Here is a 7,981-nt window from a genome sequence, read left to right on the forward strand (position 1 = left end):
TAATAATTAATAAATATTATTATTATTAATAATTAATAAATATTATTATTATTATTTTTATTGATTATAATAATATTTTGTTTGCTGATTTTGCGATTTTCTCGCTATAATATAGTTCCGAGTACACTTTTAATAATGGAAAATGGTTGTAATTTAGTACGTACTACGTGAACAAACAACGTTATAGCTATATTTGATTATGATTGAGGACTTGCTTGTTTTGGTTATTAGAGTACATTTTAATGTTTCGTTAAATTTTATTTTTGTGTATCGTAGGTAGTTTATTATCATAATTATATTAATATTAAGTTTTAAACTTAAAACTTTAATAATAAAACGAATGTAAAAATATTTATTAATCCGTCGTAACCTAAAATATTAATAGTTTATATTCGTTCGATCGAAAAAATAAAATAAAATTATGGCTATCCCCAATTATAAAACGTATATTAAAATATATTTAATTTTTGTACCATAACAAAATCGTTAATATGGATTGTCCTTAACGTTCGTAACCATAATGTAACAACCTATTACTTGCTCTATGTATCGGTTAAATAGAGATGATCCGTTCAATTAATATAATTCTATGCAATGACATGGTTGTATAACTTAAGTTACAGTAAATATGCATAACTGTTGTGTTAAAAAACGTTGGAAAGGTCAGACTTCAAAATAAAATGCTAAAAATCGATGGAGACGATGGACGTACCTATTATACAAGTTTTAATGGAGTTTTAGCAAACGATAAACCTTTTTTTCTTATGAATATTATAAACCGTACAGAGTACCTATATAGAATTTAATATTTAATTATGCAACGAATTTCAACGACAATATTTTAAGCGGCTTGTGAAAAATGCTGTTTTTGATTTTTCGTTAATAACACACACACATACCCATAAAAATATAAAGATTATAACAAACGCCCACATTGTCGACAAACGAAAAATAACGCATGTGGTCCCACAGTGCACCCGTGTGATTCGACAATATCACATAATGTGCGGACTATACACTACAACTACAATATATTATGATAGTTGCCAAGAAATTTTGTCGGTGGACAACACGCCTGCGATTAATAATTACCGCAGTAGATTTATTAATATTTGGAATGTGCGAAGAAGTGACCAAACGTTTCCTACAACGTCGTGTTGTATATAACACAATATGTGCTTTTGTCCATTTATGGATAATAATAATAATAGTAGTTATCCATTAGTATAAAATCCATAAACTAAAATACAAAACGACAATGTACAAGCATTGAATTATATATATTACATCTTAAAAATAGTTCACACATGTTGTATTGTATTTGGTCTCATGTTACTGACTAATCTAACTAATTAGATATTAGTTATAACTTATAACAAATAATAATTTTGATATTTAAAGTTTAAAGCCAATACATAAAAATATAATTTCATTTTAAAACGATTAGATAGAAATTAGTTAATATTTTTAACCATTGTAACTATATTACACATCATAATGCAATTTTGCAACTTAAAGTTATTTTTAAAAAAATATCTAAATATTTTATTAAAATATATACTAATTTTCTTTTTTTATTGAACTTACACGTGACTTTACCTAGTAGTTTAGACAATTCCACTTTTGTGTCAACTAAAAAGATAATTAGTTCATTAGAAAATTAATTTTTACAAGTTAAAAAGTTTACAAAAAAAAAAAAATTAATTTTGACTTGCTCACATTGCTTAACTTGTATTTATTAATGACGGATAAATCTTAAGTCCTGAAATATCCATGTTATCTTTGGAAATATTTAGTTTTTAATATGATCGTCGTGCTGAAAGTATACCTGTAGTACTAAAATTTGGGATATTCATACTAAATGTATTTTTTTTTAACTATATACTCCGCTGTATATTATTATCACACCTTGTGTAGGTATATATTATAGGCATATATACCTACAATATATACATATACGTAGTAAGTAAATTTTATGTACTATTATGGTTTTTTATAACGATGCCGTTATGATGGTTTTAATCTGACAACAATAACAACAATTCCTTGAAGTATTCATTATTTTTAGTCACGTGTACATTCTAAATTTTTTAACTTTTTTTATTTCACTATATAATTTTATAATATAATACACACCAATACTTTACATTTTATTACAGTTGGTTATTATTCTCCATTGTGCCTTTCAAGCCACCTGTCTTACCCGGTTGGTCGGCTGCTAAGTTCCGGTCCCCGGGGTGCTGGCTTTGATATCGATATGAGACGACGAGTCACTGCAGCCGAAAACAGTTTCATCGACCCTTGGTCGCCGGCCTACAATAATTTTCGAATGTTAACGAAAATGAATTGTTTAACCAATAAATTAAATTTCAAATAATCTTTCCAATTATGATTTATGAGTGGCCTGTAAATTATTTATTTTTTTAATTTCTACCAAAAATTGTTTATGTAAATAGTAGTTATTTAACCAGACGTAATTTTAGTACTCAATATACTGTATACTATATAATGATCATTGATCAACCCACTTGAACACGCCTAACCGAAAGTTATTATTCTTTATCGCTTTTTTTTAAATTAGATAATATTTTATACTTTTTTTTAAATATTGTATCAGTACCTACCTACAATAAATACTGCATTATTCATAATTTAGTAAAAATAAAAATATTCACTTTTAGTTTTAAGATAAATAATTATTTAAAAATAATATGTTGCACTCAAAAATCTTGTCATAAGCGGTTGGACAAATGTTACATATTTACGTAGGACATATTTATTTTGTTTGTATACAATTTAATAATCAACTATTACATCATACGTAGTTTGTAAAGTCATTACAAATTTTCACTTGAGAGTAATGATAAAAAATGTCAATTTGAATATCATGTACTTTTTTTTTTAATTAATGAATATTGTGATTTGGTGCCACGCTGTCACATTATAATTTTATGATAAATTAGATTCAATGAAACATCATTCATTATTCATTAAGTATGACAGAATTATTTTAAAAAAGTTTTAATTTTAAAATGCTATTATTATTTATTAATAGATTTTAGCTAAGCCGATACATTACAATATTATTTTATTATATGTCTAGAACTTGCCAGAATCGAAGCCTTTTTTGATAATTTTTTATATTTTATCCGTATACTGCTGACAACTACAAGTAGATTCACTTCATGTTTATACTAAGTGTAAAATATAAACGCATGAAAATAATTCTCCGTTTCTATTTATATAGTCCATAAAACCGTTTTGAAAAACAGTTATTTTGCGTACGTCTGCTACCGCCTCAGTCTATAATATACCTACCAAACATTTCAGGCAAATGTATTACAATGCACTCGTATTTAAATTTACTGCAAAGCATATCCGATCTTTCGGAGACCGGAACTCAGAACTTCTGCTTGCCGCAGGAAACCCCGCGTTCATTCGCGTCCTTCTTAACCACATCCTTCGTATTCCCTATAACCATAACTGCAGTATGTGTAATATCCTCTTACGCACACAAACACACACACGACTTGGCATTCAATACTTCATTCACGACAATATCGTTATACAATCGGCTTAATCCTATGTGCGGAATTTTATTTCATTTTTATATTACCGTATAACTGCAACAAACAAAATATAATTTTATTTTAGCATGTAAATATTATATTATAATATTATGACAACGCTATACGCCGCGTACCGGTGTCAGGTGTCCAATTGAAGTTTAATTAAAGCGTATAATACTAGGTCATATTATTATTCGAGGCATTGATTTATGTTGAACTCGCAAAGGTTTATTAGCAGCTGGTAATAATTTAGTGTCACTGAGAAACTTTTAATTCGTTTTCAAGAGCTAAAAGTTGCCTTAATGAACGCAATCTTGAATTCCCCCAAAGAAATTTAAAACTTTTTGATCGATCTTTGTTTGGTAAATTATTATTCTTCCTCCTCATCGCAGAAACCCTTCCTCTGCTCCACTACTAACCGCACTGTATCACAATCGAGCAGGGTTTTTTTTTTTTACCACGAAATGTGCATGCCGAAAAGTAAATGTCTTATCTTTTTTTGTTTCATTTTCAAAAAAACGTCCCATAACTCTTTATCAGCAACCCTTTTTGTCTTCGATAGGCATGCCGTTTCCCCTACGACAATATTTATAGCGTACTCCACACCACCACACTATATATGTATATATACCTATTTCGTATCCGATCTTGTTCAACTTCCGAACTTAAGTAATGAATCTACAGAATATAAACTCGTCTTCAGCATAGAAAGATACTGTTCAAAGTTCAGAAAGTCAGCACATTGAAATCGAAAGTGCTATAGAACTATAAAACAAAATCAACCGTATCAGTAACAATAATATTATTGAACGTTGAATGATTTTTAATATAAAAATAATATGATTTATACGATTTTTATAAAACGTTTTTACTTCAATTTTTTCTGTCGAATATTATATTGTTATTATAATATCTAATTATATATATATATATATATAAATATTTAATAGTTTTACAATTTATTAATAAATACTTGTAAATATTAATCTATAAAATATGTTTTTGTGTTTTTACTGTGGTAAAAACCATGACTAACGTCAAAAAAATGTTTATACTTGGTAAAATCAATGTTATATGAGATTTTCTCTTACATAATAATATTAATATTATAATTGTTTGTATTTATTTAGATGCCATAAAATAATATTCTAAAATTTATTATCATTTAAAATTTATCCGAAGAAGAAATCTATAATTACATCTGTAATAATATATGCCATCCGTGATTAATTTAATTCGAATAAATGAAATAAAAATTTGTTTTAGTAACATAGTTAAACAATCTTCCGAATATTGTGATTAAAATACACATATAATTATATAAGTATATTAATATATATTAAAATATTATTATTAATTAATATTAATAATTTTTATTTCTTGGTGTGTACCAGGAAAAAAAAACAATTTTGTTAAAATTATTATTATTATTTTTTGTTACTCTCGCACTCTGACACCCTACGGGGATGTGGAAATTAATGTACGTAGTCTAAATAAATTAGCATTTTCGACAAAGTAGTTTTATACACCTTATAAAATAAAATACGTGTTTGTTATCTCTCATAAAATCACAAACAGACTACGTTATTAAATCAATGCAAGGTGTTGGGAACGGTTGTTACTTTACCAAAATACAGCCAATGACAATTTATATTGACCATCACCGCAGGTAGGTCATAAACATTAATAACAGTTCACTGATATAATGATAACTGAAGATATTTTTTTTTTTTTATCCAATGGAGTTGGTATTAGTTGTTGAGCAGTTCATGTACGAAAATTGTCTTCCTCTGGAGATTTGACTTCTAATGGTTAACTTACTCTTATCACGGGTCTTAAAACGCTGATAAGAGAAATTGGTATAGATCGGTCTCCAGAGACAAACCCCAAAACAATCAACTGTACGATTAGAGAACATTTCACTCCTACAAACTACCTTGTATAAATTAAGGTTATTATAATTTATCTTTGAATAATACAAATTAGGTAAAATATCATTATTGTAATACAAAGTTTGACATCATGTAAATATAACACCATAATGCTACAGTATCACATATATTGGGGGTTACCGTTTTATTTTCATAATATGCTTAAAATATGTACTAATGTTTGCCGATTCAATAAGGTTAAAGTAAATTACAATAAAATTCGTGTAAATGATAGTATAGAATAATATTTAATGAACTATACAATAATTAAATACTTTTTAAATTGTCATCATACATAAATACAAATAATATATTCATAGGTATTTATTATTAACTAAATATTTCATTTTTTCTTTTTAAATTTAATATTGATAGAAGATATTAAATATTTTTTTATCAAGAAAAATTGCTTTATTTATATTTTATTTTAATAAAATAGTATTCAATAACGCAATGCATACTTTCTTTCACCATAGAATAAATAATTTGTACTTGAAATTTATTTTACACATGAAACTTAATTCATTTTTAAAACAAAACATTTAAATATTTGATACAAAATATTTACAAAAGTATTATTTTTTCTATAATAATATTCATCCAATTTGATCTTAAGTAATATAGATTGAAATTATTAATTAATTATGTGACATAAAATTTCTCAATTGCTTATTTAAATAAAATATCTAAATTTAAACACTTCAAAAATTGTAGGTATATTTAATTCTGATTTTAAACGTGCTGTTATAAAATCAAAAATTTGCATAATTTTTTAAAGGGATTAAGAGCCAGTACTAGACTCTCACGTAATAAACGTTAAATACATGTAAAAAGCAATAAAGAACAATAGTCCTAAATCTGTTTTTTATTACATTTTTTTTTTTTTTTTTTTAATTGGTCTGCAACGATATGATAATTCTATTCGTCTGTAGTATTTATGTTTTAGAAGTTTAATATTAACTTATTCATAAATAATATATGAACTAAATACAACGTTGCCAAATATTTTAATATCTAAATCAAAGCCCTCCAGACAAGCTGTGTATGTCTTAATAAACATCAGTACTTTTTAATAGACATTTAATTTAAATTTAAAAATACATTATGATTTTGTCGTAAATAAAAACAGATTTAATTTACAATAATATATTATTTTAAGTTGCAACTAAAATTCTGGAGCCCTTTAGGCGGATATATATAGGAATGTTTATAGATACATAAAATATATAAATTAACCACTATTACTATATTGTATTTGAAATATTAGTTTGTTTAGAATTTGAGTCTAAAACAACAAAATTAAATAATAAAAATTTCGTTAAATTATTATTACTATTGTTATTATTTATTTTTTTTTTAAGAGTAAGTATAATAAATACTTATAATAATAATAATTTTTGAGTAAAAAACATACCGTCGTAGTATCTACTTATATACATTTCGCTGGAACCTGGGAGTAACGCTATATTTTAGCCAGTATGTGTTAATTGAACACCTCCATTAATTTACGTCTATATTATTAAACCTATATAACTGCCCATATATATAGTAAGGAAATTAAAAATGAATATAATAAAATTGTGCTTATATTGATATTTCGAATGAAATACCACACCTCGAATAGACGGGAACCACGGACAATAATAATATTATTATAATGTACGTATTATATAAATAAATATCTGCAAGCTACTTGCCTCTGAGTATGTCTCCTTTATACTTATCTACTTAACCTATATCATAATGTTTATTTGGTTGATAGTTGGTTTGGACGTCTCGTAGAAATGCTTTATCGTGACTTGTAGGTATCTATATATAATATATATAGTATAAAGTGTAGTTATTACAGTTGGCACCGGAACTTAGTGGTGTCATTCTAGATGTAGGCTTAAGCACTCTGTCGATCGTCAAACTATATGAAACTTTATTGTATTTAGGAAACAACAGATTATCTTACTCTGAGTTGGACACATTTCCGATGGCAGCTTTGCCGAAAGGCAAAAATCATTCAAATGCATTATTCAAATGAAATATTCAACCAAACAATTGCTGGAATCATATTTTTCGTCGGATTTCTATTTTAAACTCATTTCATCAATTTATTTGAGATTTTAAAGCAACGTATAATAAATATAATATATAGTGTAGGGTTAACGACAAGGCTAAAATGAAATTGTAAAATGTTATCTAATAATCATATTATAAGTTTAAGTATTATCTAATTAATTTTACACGATATTATTTTTTTAACAGATAATATACAAAAATAAAGTTCACAAAAGCTATACTGGTATATTAACAAATTAAGAATTTATTTTAAATAATATTTGGTGTGAAAAATAACTTTAACACGTGAACGATTTCATATAGTTTAATATAAGTACTTTATTTCATTACTCAAGAAATAAAAAAAAAGTATATTTTAAATATGCTTTAGTATAATTTTAATATTATTTTTAAAATAATTGCATTGATCGGTTG

Source organism: Melanaphis sacchari, unplaced genomic scaffold, assembly GCF_002803265.2.
Source record: "Melanaphis sacchari strain LSU unplaced genomic scaffold, SCAv2.0 Contig0_pilon_pilon, whole genome shotgun sequence".
Taxonomy (NCBI): domain Eukaryota; kingdom Metazoa; phylum Arthropoda; class Insecta; order Hemiptera; family Aphididae; genus Melanaphis; species Melanaphis sacchari.